The 18,533-nt window shown below is 44.0% G+C and overlaps 1 pseudogene; it reads left to right on the top strand.

The window, feature by feature from the left end:
* The first annotated feature begins 1,649 nt into the window (after positions 1–1,649).
* On the top strand, positions 1,650–17,589 carry LOC148118261 (fibroblast growth factor receptor 3-like; annotated as a pseudogene).
* Positions 17,590–18,533: the final 944 nt, after the last annotated feature.

The raw sequence follows: 18,533 nt of genomic DNA, 5'->3' as shown, positions 1-18,533 counted from the left end.
ATGGGTTAAGGGACTAAGACCTTAGGTCACCACGGGTATCTTGATTTTTGGTGATGGTCAGTTTTCCTATGGAATAAGATTTAGGATATGGGCAGAAGTCATGTTTCAACTGGCTGTGTTACAGTTCTCACAATGGGAACTTACTAGAACACCTGGCCCTGTCATTACAATTTGGCCTTTTGATGGTGACACCTTACATTCTGTCCAGGTCAGTTCTCACAGTGGTATATTTTATATGCTGTAGACACTCCCAGATCTGTTTGCTGGACAGTGAACTTCAAGACCCAGCATCTTGGAACCTCACCTCCATTGCACTTTGTAGGTTATAAGGTTGGTGAGCAGCATCACATGCCTAATATTAATATGCTCATGCCATGACTGACTATAGCGTTCTGGAGTTCACTGATGATAGCTGCCTGTTTAGCCTGATGTGCAGATGCAGGACTTCACTGTTTTAGCATTCACCTGCAAGATGCCAGGGAACTTTAGCAATACACATCTGGAGACTCCCACGACAATGACTTTCATCCTTGGTTTCCTGGTGGCTTTTTAATAAGTATTTGTTATAATTTTTATGCCACCTTCTCAACTACAAAATTTATTTTTATTCATGTGTATGTGCGAGAGAGTATGTTACCTGTGGGAGTGTACATGAAATACATGAAGACAAGAGGTGGGGATTGGATTCTCCAGGTGCTCTGATTAAGACAAACAGTGATGCAAAAAAATTGAGATGGACTACCACAAGAAAAAGCAGACCCAAGATGCTGTGGTCTTTTGTTCTTGTTGTTTTTATTTGTTTTGTTTCATTTTTGGTGGGTGGAAGGGATGTGTGTGCACATGAATGTAGGTACTCTTGAAGGCCAGAGAGAACATTGAATACCCCAGAACTGAAGTTACAAATGATTATGTTCTGCTATATGGATGCTGGGAACTGAAATTCAGCCCTCTGCAAGAGCAGCAAGTGCTCAAACACTTTTTAGAATTACACTTATTTATTTTATTAAGTGGGTGAATACCAGTTCAAAATAATGCCTAAACATGATATAACTATTCCAAAAAGAAGACAAACACATTATGTATTAGATCAGATAAAAATTATGCCTAATTTGATTTAACTATTCCTATACAACTGCAAACACATTATAAAATTGCAATAAGTGCCAGTGTTCCTAGAGGCCCATTCTTTTAATATGTCAAGTTTAAGTATGATATCCATCAATAACCAACAATATTCTCCTTTTGTGGTATGAGTTTATTTTTATTATTTCTTTACTTTTACAACCCAACCAAAATTTCCCCTCCGTCCTCTCCTCTCACTAACTCCCTCCTATCTCCACTGTTCCCATTCCCCATCCATTCCTCCTCCTCTCTTTTCTCTTCAGAAAAAGGTGGACTTCATATGGATACCTGCCAAACATATTCTATCAAGTAGTGGCAAGACTAGGCATGTCCTCTTCTATTAAGGCTGGATGTAGCAATCCTGTAGGAAGAGTGGGTCCCAAAAGCAAGCAACAGAGACAGGCCCTGCACCCACTGTTAGGAGTCCTACAAGAACACCAAATTACACAACTGTAACATATATACAGAGGGCCTAGGTTAGTCCTGTGGATGCTCTCTTGATGGTGGTTCAGTCTCTGTGAGCCACTATGATCCCAGGTTAGTTAGTTCTGTGAGATTTCTTGTGGTGCTCTTGCCCCCACTGGATCCTATAAAAATTTAATTACTTTTTATTATTTTATATGTATTGGTGTTTTGCCTTCATGTATGCCTCTGTGAGAGTGTCAGATCCTCTGGAATTGGAGTTACAGACAGTTTTGAGATGTCAATAATTTTTTCATTATTATAAACATTTCTTAATTCTCTATTCTGACATTGTAAAATAAACTTTCATATAATGAATATGTGAAGATCTACTGATAGGTATTTGAAATAATAATAATATTTGTTTAATTATTTAGGGAGAGTAGAATTATATATTGGTGCGGGAGAATTGTCTGTATTCTGTCAATCATGTATTTTAATAAAATGCTGATTGGCCAGGCAGGAAGTAGAGGCGGGTCAACCAGACAGGAAGTAGAGGTGGGGCAATGAGAATAGGAGAAGGCTAAGGAGGAGGAAGCGCTCTCCGCCAGTTCTGCCCAGACCACCAGAGAGGAAAGATGTAAGCTGCCCCACTGGAAAAGATACTGAGCCATGTGCTAACGTAGATAATGATAATGGATTAATATAAGTTATAAGAACTAATAAGTAGCCTGACCTAATGGGCCACTCAGTTTATAATCTTATGGAGTCTTGTGTGTGATTTTCTTTGTTGCTTGCTGGTTGTGGGGTACTGGGTGGGACGATACCCCAACAAGTCAGCCCTCATGTTACAATATATATAATACACAATCACTAATATACTGATATTATATAATACATATTTATAAATATAGAGGTATGTTTGTATATACTTTAAATGGGGAACAACATCCATCAGTTAAATAAACAACCCGTTAGTCTGAGACTAGAAGTGTCAACACATGACTAATTCACTAATAGGGAGAAGTCATAGAGTAGTGAGGAACAAGGCAGTAAAGCCTGGTGGAGGCTGTATGGTGGGCAGTCCAAACACTTAGTGTGTGGGGCTTAGAGTCAAGACCTGAATTTGAATCCTGCCCTCATATAGTTCATAGCACTGTTGTCTATGCGTTATTTCATTTCCCCTGAGCCTCTGTTCCCCATTCTGTACAATGGGCATTATAATGGTAACCATATTACAGGATTGTTAGAGGTTGAACTGAGATGACACCAGTAAGTCTGTTGAGACTGGGCCTGCCATATCACCAGCATTCCATGCCTTGTTGGAATATCCACCGGATAACATGAGGTAACTTGGAAACTGTGATCACTTTGTAAAAGTGAAAAGGAATTGATTTTCTGTCTGTAGGTATGCATGTCTCTTGTCTCTAGTTCCCCATACCTAGAGACATTTATATGACAAGAGGATGCTTTTGGTTTGTATTGTTTGATTGGGAGTTTTGCTTTTATTTTTGAGTTAGTATCTTGTAAAATCATAGTATCCTCAAACTCACTATATAGCTGAGGATGGCCTTGAACTTTTGATCTTTCTGCTATCACCTACTAAATGCTGAGTTTTAGGTCTGTATCATAAAGTCCATCTGGTTCTAACTTCCTTTCTTTGTTTCAGATTCTTATTATGTAGCCTTAGTGGGCCTGGAAGTTGCTATGTAGAGCAGGGTGGACTCAAGCTCAAAGAGATTCACCTGCCTCTGCCTCCCAAGTACTGCAATTCAGAGGTATTCACCATCACACTCTGGTTGTAACTTCTAGGAATATCATTCCTTTAACCTGGAATCACCATACTCTTGAGGAACCATAGTCCCGTCCCAAGGTTGGTGAATTCTGGGATCTTCTTTCCTAGCACCTACCAAAGAAACTTGGGGTAAACCGGCCTTCCAGATGAAGACTATCTCAGAGGCATCCTTGGCCTCCTTCACTAGTCAGATAGGCTTGTCCTCGTAGTGTTGTGGACTACTAGGTCATATTTTTCTTTTTTCTTTTTCTTTTGTCTTTCTGAGATGGGGTTTCTCTATGGAGCCCTGGCTGTCTTGGAGCTCACCCTGTAGATCAGGCTGGCCTCAAACTCACAGAGTACCACCTGCCTTTGCCTCCTGTGAACTGGGATTAAATTCATGGGCCACTTCCCACTATGGCATGTATGTGTGTGAATGCATGTGTGTGGAGGTCAAAAGACAAATTGAGTCATTTTTTCCTTCTGCCTTGAGGGTTCTGAGGATTGAACTCAGGTCATCAGACTTAGTGGCAAGCACCTTTATTTACTGATCAGTCCTGTGTTCATGTACAGACATTCACATTGATTTTTCTCTTCTTTGTCTATTTTAGAAGATTTGGGAATCCCTTCTGTGTGATTAAGAACTTAAGCTGGTTGTACCTTAACCTGCCTTCTCCTTCCTGGGTCTTGAACTTGTATATTAGCAACTTTTTTTACTTGAAGAAAAATCCTTTATATTGGGTCAAGCCTAGAATTCCAGCATTTGGCAGGCTGAGAGAGCAGGATCATTTTCAAGTCAGCCTGGGCCAGAGTGAGATCCTGTCTCAAACAAACAATAACAAAAGGGCTAGAGACTTAGCTCAGCAGATAAGAACACTGGCTCCTTTTCCAGAGGACCCAGGTTCAATTCCCAGCCCACATATGGCTGCTCAGAACTGCCTGTAATTCCAGTTTCAGGGAATCCAACACCTTCATGCAAACATTTGTGCACTCAAAACACAAGTGCACATTAAATATAAGTAAATAAATCATTAAAAAAACCAATAACAACAAAAGTCTCTGGAAGTACCCAGAAAGAAATGACAATAGATTTGAGGGGATTTTTGGTCTACTAACAGTTTAAGGTGGTATGGGAGAGAAATTTGACCCTCTGATCCACAATTTTCAATGGTTTATTTATTTGTTTGTTTTTGTCATTGCTAGAATTTTATTGATTTGGGCAGTTTGGTAGTTTTTATTTATTTATTGGAGGGGTGTGCCCTGGAGGTCAAAGGACAACATGCTGGAGTTTGTTCTTTCATCATGTATGTTCTGAGGACCAAACTCAGGTTGTCAGGCCTGGCAGCAAGCGCCTTTACTTGCAAAGCCTTATTGCCAGCCTAGTCCCTTTTTTTTCTGTTTTCAACTTTTTTTGTAAAGATTTGTTTGTTTTATTTCACAGGTATGAGTGTGTCACTGTATGTATATATGTTCACTGCATGTGAATAGAGCAGATGGTTTAACATCCTTAACCACCACAGAAACAAAAATTGTAACTACCTGGAGGTTTCATCTTATTCCATCCAGAATGGCCCAGATGAGAGAAAGAAATGAATATGTGCTCCTGAGGATGTGGGGAAAGAGGAACACTTATTCAATGCTGGTTGGAGTGCAAACTTGTACAGTCACTACTGAATAAGTGAGGAGGCTTCTCGGGGTTGAAAATAGATTTACCTCTGGATCCAGCTCTACAACTCTTGAACACACACACAAAGGGCCTCACCTCCCATCAGTACACCAATGTTCATGGCTTTTCTCTCCAACTAGTCAGAAAGTGAAAACAGCTTAGATGTCTATCAAGAGATGAAGGGATAATGGATATAAATTCATTTATACAGTGGGACATTATTCAGCTGTGAAAACAAAATGAAATCATAAAATTTGCAGGTAAATAATGGAATTGAGAAAAAAATCATACTAAGAGAGGCAACCAAGACCAAAACACACAAATAATGTGTTTTTTTCCTCTTCATACTTGGATGCTATGATTTAAATGTGTGTTTCATTTAGGATACAAACAGAGGTCAGACATCTATGAAGGGGTTGGCTCTTCCAAAAAGAGAAAATTGAATAAAGTGTTACAACAGGATAAGGAAAGATTCAACGGAGGAGGTAGGTGGGTGGGCAAAGTAAAGGAAGGTATATAGAAAGTGTGGTCATTTGAATAGGAATGACCCCCATAGGCTAATATATAATATATTTTTATATTTGTCATCAGGAAGTGGTATTTTTGAAAGGATTAGGAGGTATAGTCTTATTGGAGTAGGTATAACTTTGTTAGAGGAAGTGTGTCACTGGGGGTCCAGATCAGTGACTCTCTATTCCTGCTCCCTGCTGATCTAGATGTAGAATTTTCAGCTCCTCCAGCACCATGTCTGCCTGCATGCCACCATGCTTCCCACAATACTGATAATGGACTAAGCCTCTGACAGTGTAAGCAAGTCCAAATTAAATGCTTTCTTTTATAAGAGTTGTTATTGTTATGGTGCCTTTATACAGCAATAGAATACTGGCTAAAACAGGGAGGTTAAAACCTTCTATTGATTCCTGGAACTCTAAAAGTTTCCTGAAATATGTACATATATAAAATTTGTTTCAATATGATTAGTATGTAATGAGGAAGACAGTACTCCAGTTAGATATCAAATTTCCAGGACAAGGAATATGCTACATCTTGTTGAGTTGTTCCTAAAGGAGTCACATAGTACACCTCCCAAATATCATAAATTATTACTTATGCTGTTGTTAAACCTTTACAACCTGACATTAAGGCCTAATGGCTAAATATAACGTTCGCTTAAGTCTCCATTTCCTTATGTCATAAAACATGAATAAATTGAGAATTTGAACTAGAGACATCAGTACTACTGACTAGCTAGTGAGGGTTCTGTTAGGAGCTATCAAAACTACTGACTTCATATTCTCCTGGCAACACAGGACCTAGATTTAACAGCCCTTTGTGTGAGGGGTAAGAGATCAGCAGTCTGTGTTGAAGGCTGTCTACAGCCTTCTGTGTGCAAATGTTGAGCCCACCTGCCTGACCCCTAAGCTGACTACTCTAAAATCAGAAACTGGGTCTGTTTACTTATGTAAGGTTTAAAAACTAGCTCCATTTCAAACTGAGTGTCAAACTAGGTTATGTGAAAAAAGAAAAATCTTGGAGTCAGCAAGACTATTCTCAGCCTAAGGATAATTAGCCACAGGATGTCTGGACTACAACACTAAGTCATGGCCCTCAGCATTTGAGTCTTGATAGTAATCTAAAGGAAAGACTGATCCCAGAGCCACCTGGATCATTTTTCAAAGTTGTTCCCATACTGTATAATTGTTATTTTAAAAATATTAACCAGATGCTCATTCTGCTTCTGTAATTTCACTTATCCTTGCTTGCTCTAGAAAACAAAAACAGGATAATTTCTCACATAGCAAAAATACCCCAGGAGTTGAAACAATTGAGGTTTGTGCCTTTAAAAACTCCATCAAGCCTTCCCCTTTTGTAGCAGCTCTCAGATAGTCAAGAAGATTCTTGTGGCAATGTTCCTATAAATAAACTTTGTTTTTCAATCTTTTAACTTCAAGGAAGGTTTGTCTGCTGGTCTCACTGAGGGTCACACATGGATGATGGGTGCAAGGGCCAACAGTCAGAGGGTGACAGAGCAAGACTGCCATAGGTGATACCATTTTTTTTCTGAGACAGGAGAAGCTATCTCCTGTGGAGCCTATCTTGAAGCTAGCTCTTGTAGATCAAGTTGGGCTCAAACTCACAGAAATTTACCTGCTTCTGCCTCAAAAGTGCTGGAATTAAAGGCATGAGCCACCACTGTCTGGCCTGGAACTTTTTTGGTGAATGGAAGTGGACTGGAACATTGAGTGTGCATGTCACTAAGCTTGTGTGACAGCAGCTGTCAGGTGGACTGGAACATTGAGTGTGTATGTCACTCAGCTGTATGACAGCAGGTGTCAGGAGATCAGCTCTCTGTGAGCATTGGCTTGCATATTAGTGCTTCCAGGAGACAATGGCCAGTGACAGGGGACCATGGTAATGTCAGAAGAAGATATTATTCCCTGTGTCTGGTGTCAGTGATCTCAGGTCCAGGGGAAAGCACTGACCCTCTCTGTGCTCCAGACAATGAAGGTGGATTGGTGGGAAATGTACCAGCCCTGCCCCACCCAGGGAGTTTACAGGCCAATAAACTTCATCCTATTCCTTTACTAGATGGGCCTGGCAATGAAAATACAAAGACATGGCTGACTGTCTCTGGGAACATAAATCACCAAGCAGGGGCTGGCTGGCCCTAAGGGTTCTGGAGTAGGGCTAGGCCCCAACCACACTGGCCACCCCTGATAGGTAGGGCAAATTGGGTTCTGTGTTTACAGTAGGGGTAGACAGTAGCCTGAAGTGGTTTTCAAGTTTTCTAATTAATTTCCCTTTAATACAGTTCCTCATATTGTGGTGACCCCCCAACCATCAAATTATTTTTATTGCTACTTCTTAACTGTAATTTTGCTAGTGTTATGAATTGTAATCTAAAATATCTGTGTTTTCGAAGGTCTCAAGGCTGATGGGGGTGTGAGGACTCCATTAGACCACGATATGATAATACCTCCTTAGCATATACCATATTCTGTTTTGTCTCATGCTGCATCCTACACTGTATTTCCCTTCTTACCTGCATAACTCACAACACAAGCCCCTATAGGCCCCGTGACACTGGAATGGAATCACAGGGTTGGATTTACTGTTGCCTGTGGCTCTCAAAGTCCAAGTGTCTGAGCTGTGCTGGCTCCTAGTGGACAGGATGGATGGATAGATCAAATGTCAGCTCAGCTGATTCAGGGCCATTTCCCTTCCCCACCCCACACATCCAGGCATTTGCCTCTCCATCCTGTGGAATGCTGTGTCTTTCCCCATTCCCTCTCCTGATGAGAGTACTTGTGTGAATAGCTTGAACTTTTGTCTTGCCCAGACTAAACCACAACTGTTGCTTTTGGGTCATGGTTGCCCTGAGGCCATTGACTAGACAGTTCTTCATCTTCTGTGGTGCCTCAGGAAGCTTCCAGCACTGGAATGCCTCCATAGGACATGGCAGCAGGAGAACTGGAGGTCAGGATAGAAGATCCCTTACTGTGAGGTCCACTCGGGCAAACAAAATCTGCGTGGCTCCATGGGACACAAGCTTCATGGATACTTTTGAGGACAGTCCCTCTGGCTGTTGGAATCTTGGTGGGATGACTCTTGGATGGGCAGAACTGGTACTGGTTTTGTTTGTGTGGTCATTTGGGCATCGAATGTAATCTATGCGACTGCAGAATGGCAAGTGACATATTAAACAGTCCATCTGAATCTAAAGAAGGAGTTCTGATCAGCAGGACTACCTTCCCCTGGGCCCTGAGCCCATCTGTACCTATGATGGGCATTGTTAGGTCCTAGCAGGGAAATCTGGGTGTGATAATTATCTGGTGATGTCTCCCTATGTGTGAGGCTTTTGGGTCTCCTCATTATCTGGGCACTATCTGGATAGGGGAGAGGTTTATGGCTACCTGTGTCTAAGCACCCAAAAACTCCAGTTTCTTAACTCTCAGGATGGGTGATTGTCTCCACATGACTGTAATTCTAGCTCGAGTTGGCTCACATGGCCCCTCTGACATCCCCTAGCCAGAGCATAGCCCTCGTTTGTGAAATGGGGATCCCAGGTGTAGGAGTTTAAAGCTTCATTCATTCCAGGCAGGTGCTGTACCATAGAGCTGCCCCCACCCTTCTTGACATTTTTAGATCTTTCAGCTACTAGGAGTGCTGCTGTGGGTCAGGGCACACAGATGTGAGTCCATTCCACCTTGATTAGAGGTCAGAGAGTTTGAGCTTGCTTTGTTTTTTCAAAGTTGTTGACAAGTGACTACAAAACAAGAGGTCCTAACCTAGAGTGGTTAATTGGTATTTTAAGTACAGAGGTTTATCAGCTTCATTTTGACCAAAGATCAGAGGTTCTCTGTTTATTTGTTTTATCATGTTGATGAAGTCTGTTGCCTCCCCCTTTCCCTCTTTGGAGTGGGGTATGAAAAGATATGTGGAAAATAAAGGGGTGGTTCAGTATTCACTAAATTTCCCTCCTGATGCTGTTCTGTGTTTTGTCTTTTATTTCTCTCTTATCTGTTTCCTTTTGCTTAATAATTCTAATCATCCCACTCCTACCCTGGAATGTGTGAATCCAATCTAGGCTGGTCCTAAGCAGCTGTGTTTCTTCCATATCATCCTTGGAAGACAGCTTCCTCCTACAGGACAGAGACAGAAACCTTAACACACACCACTGACAGAGTTGAGATACCGATACCCCTGTGCTCTTATTTAAATAGTCTGCCCACTCCTGGTTTGAACATTGTCTGGCAGAATTCTAAGCCCCAGGAGCATGCCCCTCACTTGCCTGTCACAGCTTTGCTAGTTTGCAAAGTAAAGCATTGGGTCTTCAGCGTGCTACTTTGAAGAATCTGTTTCACAGCTTTCCATTTCATCCACAGAGGTCCCAGGCCCTGAGCCTAGCCAGCAAGAGCAAATGGTCTTTGTCAGCAGGGACGCCATGGAGCTGATCTGCTCTCTGCCTGGAGGTGTCTGCACAGGCTGCACTGTCTGGTCTAAGGATGGCACAGAGCTGGTAGCTTCCCACCGCATCCTGGTGGGGCCCCAGAGGTTACAAGTGCTGAATGTCTCTCATGATGATGCCAGGATCTACACGTGCCAGCAGCAGCTCACTCAGGATGTCCTGTGCCACTTCACTGTGCATGTGACAGGTAAGTTCTTGGTGGCTGGGGCTGACAAATGTGTTGAGTAGCTGCATAGCTAGGGAGGTCAGGGCAGTCCTAGGCAGCGTGGCTCCAGTATCCCTGGCTCAAGGGTGTTGCCGCCTGTAGTTACCCACATCAGAGAGGGTACCCCCCAGTTATGTGCTATTTGAATGAATGGCCTTGCAAATGCAGAGAGCAGTGGTCCCTAAAGATGGAGAGCAGTGTACTCTGAAAATAGGAAGCAGCAGTTCTCTGGATGTAGGAGTGTCACAGGACCACTGCTTGCATATAACTACTGCAGATGTTCCATTCTCAGAAGATGATGAAGATGGCATGAATGTGGCTGAAGACACAGGTAAGATCAGAGCCTAGGCATACTGAGCTGGTCAGGATCAGGCTTCTTCCTTCATGTCATCTTCTTGCTAAGGGGCACTGCTACAGGTAGACAGTGCCCCAGGGGCAGAGAGGGGGCAGGACTGCTTGTCAGGGATTTTGGTAAGTTTTCTGGTGGGAAGGAACATCACAGGTGTGAGTAAACCAGGCAAGGAGCTCAAGTTGCCACTGACGAGTACATAGATCCAAGGATTCATGTTGTCTGGGTTTCTTTCCTGCCCAGTTTCCACAATTGTTAAGTCCCAAAGAAATCAAACAGAGGTCTACATTAGTTATAAACTGATCAGCCCATTAGCTTAGGCTTCTTATTAACTCTTACAACTTATATTAGCCCATTATTCTTATCTGAGTTAGCCACACGGCTCAGTACCTTTTACAGCAAGGCATTCACATCTTGCTTCTTCTGTGGCAGGGCCAGGACTGCAGAAAGAGCTTTTCTCTTCCGAGAATTCTGTTCTCATTGACCTGCTTCTACTTCCTGTCCAGTTGTCCTGCCTATACTTCCTGCCTGGATACTGGCCAATCAGTGTTTTTTTAAAATAAAATTTACAGGGTAGAAACCATCATTCCAGAGCAGATTCACAGAATTAGTGGCTGTTGCTGCAGACCAGCAGGAGGGGAGCAGTGCTATGCTGAGGCATACATTGTAAAGGGGGCATCACAGATTTGGTGTGAGTATATGAGGGCACATGGCAGTGCCCATGTTATGACCTTGAAGCATGGAGAGAGAGAGAGAGAGAGAGAGAGAGAGAGAGAGAGAGAGGTACCATCTGTACTACTACGTATACGATTATACTACACATGTAGTGCAGAGCCTTCACTAAAAGACCATCTGTGAGCTGGGCAAGGGCCTGAAGATTTAAACACACAAAGACACACAGACAGAGACATGAGTAATCCTTGAAACAAGAATGCCCCTTTATTGTGTACCAGAGCCACTTATATATGGATGCTTAACTGATAGCCATGCCCCAGGCAAACCCACCAGAGACCACTCTCCTACCATAAGGAAATCCTGAGGATCTCATGCTCAGAGTAGCTATAAACACAGGAAAACAAGTTGTTTTGCTCAGAGCAGCTGCAAGCATAACAAGTTGTTTACAGGAAGTTCAGGGTCTGGGTTCACAGCCCCCAACAGAGAGAGAGAGAGAGAGAGAGAGAGAGAGAGAGAGAGAGAGAGAGAGAGAGAGAGAGACAACATCAAGGGTCAGACATTGTATGTGGCAGTGGTTATGACTTTGAGACTAGGCTGGTGTTAAATGAGTCCTCAGACCACCTGGAACCTTCTGGGGTAGAGTGGACAAAGGGCTGAGAGGAATCAGAGAGACAAACTTAGTGGGAAAACAGGGTAATGAGTCTTATGAGTGTGTGAGGGTGAAGAGAGCAGCTATAGGGTCTTGTTTGAGGTGTCACAAACCTCATAGAAATGGATTTAGATTCTAGGGCTGAAGCCAAAAAAGTCCAGAAAAGTGGGTCAGCTTCTCATTTTCCTTTTCAACTTTGGCTATCAGGTTGTTCAGAACAAAATTTCTAACACAGTTGCTCTCTAGTTCTGCCCCAACAATTCCCAATGTGTTTGCCCTAATTTCCTGTTTTCTTCTCTCATCCTGGCCTTCCCAGGTTTTATTTAGTGTTTTTGTACCATGAAGGCTTAGGTAAGATGCCTGAAGGGTCACCTTCTTGACCTTACCTGGCATTAGGCAGCATTAAGTCACTGTAGTCTCCCATTGTGGCTCTTCTCTCAAGCCTACTGGCCAAATTTGGAGCCTGGAAGGGCAGTTTAGAGCTACCAGGGACACCTCACCAGTGTCTGCACACTTTTCTCCTACTTCATATGGCAGTTCCTCCTCCCAGAGATGCATAGGGCCCTCCGGTTGAGTCACTATGGAAGACCCTGCCCCTGCCTTTGTTCTCTGTTTTGGAAATTTGTTGCCTTCCTCTGCTTCCTCATGAGTCCAAGCAATATGGCATCCTGTTGTTGGTTATTTTTGCTCTACTCTTTGGGAGCCCACCGCCCAGCTCCCAATTAAACACATGGAAATTTATTACTTATGGTTGTCTGGCCTTAACTTGGCTTATTTCTAACAAACTTTTTAAAACTTAACATTATTCCATCTACCCTTTGTTTCTGAGTTTTTATCTTTCTCTATTCTATATACCTTTCATTACTTCTTACTCTGTGGCTGACTGTGAAACTGGGTGACTGGGCCTTTGCATCCTCCTCTTTTTTTCCTTGTTCCTTCTTAAACTTTCTTCTTCTATTTATCCTCTCTGCTTGTGAGCCCTGCCTATTTCCCTCTCTTGCCCTGCTATTGGTCATTTAGCTCTTTATTAGACCAGATAGAGTAACACAGCTTCACCAAGTTAAGCAAATATAACATAAAAGAGTGAAACACATTTTTACATCATGAAACAACTGTTCCACAACATACAAAAATGTAACATATCTTCAATTGATATTCCACAACAGCATCCTCCACCCAGCCAAGAGAAAGGAGGGAACTCAGTGGAGGGAAAGCATTACCTACAGGGTACCTGCCTTCACTGGGCACTATATAGGCTAACTCAGGTTTGGCGTACTGGTGGAATGACCTGGCTTAGTTGCCTCCTGGGATCTACATCCTATTGGGTTCTACTTCCTGGATACCTACACGTGTGAGCCTGCCTCAAATGGAGAGAATAGCCAAGACTGAAAGTAGGACAACTGTGGATGCAGTGATCAGACAAATCAAGGGAGTCTCAGTACAGATGAGGGATGAGGCTTGAGGGTGTGTTGGTAGGCGAGCTTTGCAAGGGTGTACTGATTATGCTGTCATGAGTACTTCTGCCATCAGGGGCCCCTTACTGTACTCGGCCAGACCGTATGGATATGAAACTGCTGGCTGTGCCAGCCACCAGCACTGTATGCTTCCACTGTGCAGCTGCTGGCAACCCCACCCCCCCATCTCCTGGCTGAAGAATGGCTAGGAATTCCGAGGGGAGCATCGCATGGGGGACATCAAGGTAAGTCTGGGAAAGGGGCACTGGATACAGAGGGTATAACCCATATCATTTGTCGTAGACCATCCTCGACAAAATTGCCTCTTGCCAGGGTAGGAGCATGAAATTTTAGAAATAGAAGTAAAATGAAAAGTAATAAAACTGAAACTATAGAAAAGTACCAGGAGGGCATTCCAGTGAATATTGAAATTTTCCCTGTTTAGTTTTCCTTATACGTTTATATCCAAATACAAAAGGAGAAGAAGGCAACAAAAGACTTCTTTAACTTGATATAAAGTACAGGTAAAACAGTTAATTAATTTAACATTTTGAGGTGTCAAGTCATTAGCATTTTGTTGTTTAAATAGCGCAGCAACTCTAGACCAAGTATCCTGAAAGCAGTCACTTCCTAGGTAACCTTATATTACATAAGAAAGAGCAGAAGTATGTTTGCATATCCTAACTATCTGTCAGATTGAAAATAGGCTCACAGTTTTGGGCATCCATAGTCACCCACCTACTAACTTTTCCTGCAGCTTAGGCACCGGCATTGGAGCCTGGTCATGGAGAGTTTGATGCTTTCTGATAGTGGCTCCTATACCTGTGTGGTTCAGAACAAGTTTGGTAGCATCCAGCAGACTTACACACTGGATGTACTGGGTAAGAGCCAGGCTAAGTGACTAAAGCAGGTCAGCCTCGGGCCATTGGACCCACTGCACCTGACTTGTCTGTGTCTTACAGAGCGCTTCCCACATCGGCCCATTTTGCATGCTGGGCTGCCAGAAAGCCAGACAGCCACTCTAGGAAGTGATGTAGAGTTCCACTGCAAGGTGTACAGTGATGCTCAGCCACACATCCAGTGGCTGAAGCTTGTTGAGGTGAATGGCAGCAAGATAGGCCTGGATGTCAAGCCCTATGTCACCGTACTCAAGGTGGGCTCTGTTGTTGGCTGCTGGTTGGGTGGATGGGTTAGCTAGAAGTGCCTTGGCCCTGTTCCTTAATTCCCTCTTTGGCTGAGGAATACCTTGGGAATGAGACCCAGGTGTTGGAGTTTCTGGAAGGGGGCACCTGAGTCTCAGAACTTATCACCTGTTCTGAGCTCCAGGCAGGCTCTGTGTTACTTGTGCCCCCCCCCAGGACTTGTTTCCTTGTTTGCTCTGAGGCTTGAGCCTACAGAAGGATTCTCTTGGGTGATAGTTGTGGTGGCTCAGGACAGGAGGATGTCTGCTGAACTAGTACCCTCTGACACCAGAGTACTGACTGTTCACTCTCCAGCTGCCTGCACTGTAGCACTAGCTCCGCCCTGCCTTGACGGATACTTCCTGCCTCCCTCTGCCTGTAGCTTTGCTTCATAACCTCAGGTGGGGGCCGCTTAAGAGCGAGTTTGGACTTTGCAACACAGGAAAGAAAAATATACTTTGAGAGACTTGGAGGTCTGGGGTCTCCCAATGTTGACAATAACTTTTGCTTCACACCTGAGCAACAGGTGACTGAAAGTATATACCAAGTTTTGATCTCTCTGATGTGCTTTGAACCTCCTAAAGACTCAGCAGTACCTGAGGCCTGTTAGTACTCATTTCTCTGCAGTCAAATTAACTGACCCTTCCCTATTCCTATCCTCCATATGGATCCCACATTACTCAAAATAGCTTTGAGTCTTCAGTAACCACTGTTTGAGCTTCCCTCTTCTTGGCCCTACATACTGCCTCACATGGACTTCACCTTGCCACTCCTGGGAGTTATACCACCTCAACCCTTTCCCAATGTCCAGCATTCATTGTCTGGCACCAACCTATCCCCAATAATCCAAGCAGGTGACCTCCATGAACTCTGATATACCCTTGGTCTGCATCATCCACCCATTTTCAAGAGAATGTACTGTAATGACCAATATTTCTGAGCTTGAGCTGCTAGCCGATCCAAAGTGGGAAATATCTAGAACTTGGTCAGTGCTGGTGAGGTTTTATGTATACTTGGAGGAAATTCTGTGGCTGGGGGCTAAATGGCTACCAGGGAGAAGCCTGTTAGAAGTGGGATGAAATACTCCTAAGGTGGGGTCCAGGGTGAGACTCGGGTTACTCTGTCTTCATAAGCAAAAGCCCATTGCCAGCTATGGATACAGAGGCAAAGAGCCATGAGGGCTGAGGGTCCTGGTCACATACTCACTGCCTCTGCTTCTTTGGACAGGCTGACACTTGGAAATTCTCTAGGAGAAGGCTGCTTTGGCCAGGTCTTTATGGCAGAGGCTATTGGCTTTAACATGAACAACACTGTCAAACCTGTCCCTATGGCTGTGAAAATGCTGAAAGGTGAGGAGGGAGAGAAGTAACACAGGGCCTATGGGGCTGTAGGGCTACCACCTGACATTCCCACTTTCAACACAGATGATGCCAATGATCAGGACTTGTTGGACCTGGTGACTGAGATGGAGATGATGAAAGTTATTGGCAAGCACAAGAATATTATCAACCTGCTAGGGGCCTGCACACAGGGTGGTAAGTACAGCAGGTGGGTGGATAGTTAGATCGGGACCCCTGAGTCACATAACATCTTTGAGGTGCCTGTTCTTCCAGGACCATTGTTTGTGCTGACGCAGTATTCAGCCAAGGGCAACCTCCGGGAGTTCCTGTGGGCACAAAGGCCCCTAAGCATGGAATACTGTGATGCCTCCAGGCTGCCAGAAAAACAGCCTACTTGCAAAGACCTAGTGTCCTGTGCCTATCAGGTGGCCCAAGGTATAGAGTACCTGGCTTCTCAGAAGGTGAGCAGAGCTGGGGCACAGGCCAGGTAGGGTCTTTCTGAGTGGAAGAGTGGATGTCAAGCTTGCTTAGGCTAGGGAGATGTCAATTTAGCACAGGTTCCTTTCATGCCTCCTCAGTGTATTCATAGAGACTTGGCTGCCAGAAACATGTTGGTGACTGAGGACAATGTGATGAAGATTGCAGATTTTGGCCTGGCCCATGATATGTACAATCTGGAATACTACAAAAAGACTGCAAATGTGAGCCCCATTCCAGGGTGGTTGGTATGCAGTGCTCCACCAGGGGACACCTGACAGGCAAAAACTCTCCCTCTGCTTAGGGCTGACTACCTGTGAAGTGGATGGCACCAGAGTTCCTGTTTGACCGAGTCTACACCCACCAAAGTGATGTGTATGTGTCCTAATATAGGATGGGGATGGTAAGACCCAAGTCACACCTATAACAGCCTTTAGGTTCCTGGCCCTCTCAGGCTCATTTGGGCCAACAGCATAGCCCTGCTGTCCCTCTCATCCACACACCCCTCCTTGCCCATTGGTAATCTGTCCTGTTGTAGAACCATTACAGTAATTGACCAGGAGTAACAGGCCACTGCCCTCACTCTCATACAGGTGACCCTTTGGAGTCCTGCTCTGGGAGATCTTTACACTGGGGAGCTCATCATATCCTGGCATTCCAGAGGAAGAGCTTTTAAAGCTATTGAAAGAGGGATACTGCATGGACAAGCCTGCCAACTGCACACATGACCTGTGAGCAAAGCATTCCTTACTCACTCCTCTAACTAGTCCCTGGAAGTGGCTGGTTTCCTACCAGAGCCCCTGGTAGGAGGCTGGTAGCCTAGGGTGAGGTGGGGATGGACAACAAGTCAAGAAACCGCAGCCATATTTGTCACAGGTATGTGATCATGTGGGAATGTTGGCATGCAGTGCCTTCACAGAGGTCCACCTTCAAGCTTCTGGTAGAGGGTTTAGATGGCATCCTCACACTGACATCAACCGATGTAAGTACGACTCAATCCTGCCCTCTCTGCCCTCTCTGATTCCTGTGTGGGCTGCTCCTCCAAGTTCCAGTGATTAGGTGGGCCTTCAAGGGCCAGCCTGAACATAGATGGCCATGGGATCAAGAAGATGCATACTAACACAGTCCTATGACCTTTTCTACCAACAGATATACCTGGACCTATCAATGCCTTTTGAGCAGAGCTTGCCAGGTGATGAGGATACCAAGAACCCCAGTTCCTTAGAGATAACTGTTCACCCACGACCTGCTGCCCCCAACGCAACCCAAGAATTGAAGGCCTCAGATGTGAGGGATCAAGAATCCCATAGACCAAGCCCCAGTTAATGTTTATGTATATAAAATGTATTGAGTCTTTACAAGTTGTATTTGTTGTAGGGTTAACACTTCTTATGTGACACTTCCTCATTTTATAGTATTGATTATTATGTTTCAAACCTAGTCAGAAAAAACAGTGAACTTACTCTTGATATTTTTTGTACTGTTACTGAGCCCTTGATTTGGTGGCTGTCTCTTGCCTATAAGCTAGCAGTGCTAGGACAATATCTCAGGGTAACTTTTCTTAGAGCCCAGCATGTGGTTTGTCAGCCCACATTGGCAGATATAGTTTTGTTAATGCAAACAACTTACTTTCCAAAAAAATAAAGAGATAACCAGTCTTGATTCCCAACTGTTCCACTTATTGATGGAGGACTGTTAACTGTCTATGTGTTACTTTCATTGGTCAATAAAGAAACTGCCTTGGCCTTTTTGATAGGCCAGCCCTTAGGTGGGTGAAGTAGACAGAACAGAATTGTGGGAGAAAGAAAGCAGAGGCAGGCAGATGCCATAGCTCTCCTCTCTGAGATGGACACCAGTTAGAATCGTCCTGGTAAGCCACAGTCAAGTGGCAATACACATTAATAGAAATGGGTTGAATCAATATGTAAGAGCTAGCCAATAAGAGGTTATAACTAATGGGCCAGGCAGTGTTTAAAAGAATATAATTTCTGTATAATTATTTCAGGGGTAAGCTAGCCGGGATCTGGGCGGGAACACAGCCCACCATTCCTTATTTCTACAGAGTACAACCTACCTTCCATTCTGGCATCTGCACAATTCTATCCTCACTCTCTGTGGGGACTGGTTGTGAGATTTGTCTCTGTGTGGGGTAGGGGATAATAACTGGTGAGGAATCTGAGCCATTGACTGGTCCCTAGTGCAAAGTGCTGGACTCAGGCCACAAAGGACTAATTGTCTTACCTTTTCCTTCCCAGTGTGTGGGCAGCTGG

This window comes from Myodes glareolus, chromosome 23, assembly GCF_982192425.1.
Source record: "Myodes glareolus chromosome 23, mMyoGla1.1, whole genome shotgun sequence".
Lineage (NCBI taxonomy): Eukaryota > Metazoa > Chordata > Mammalia > Rodentia > Cricetidae > Myodes > Myodes glareolus.
The sequence above is the reverse complement of the archived record's forward strand: the minus strand, read 5'-3'. Positions and strand labels throughout refer to the sequence as shown.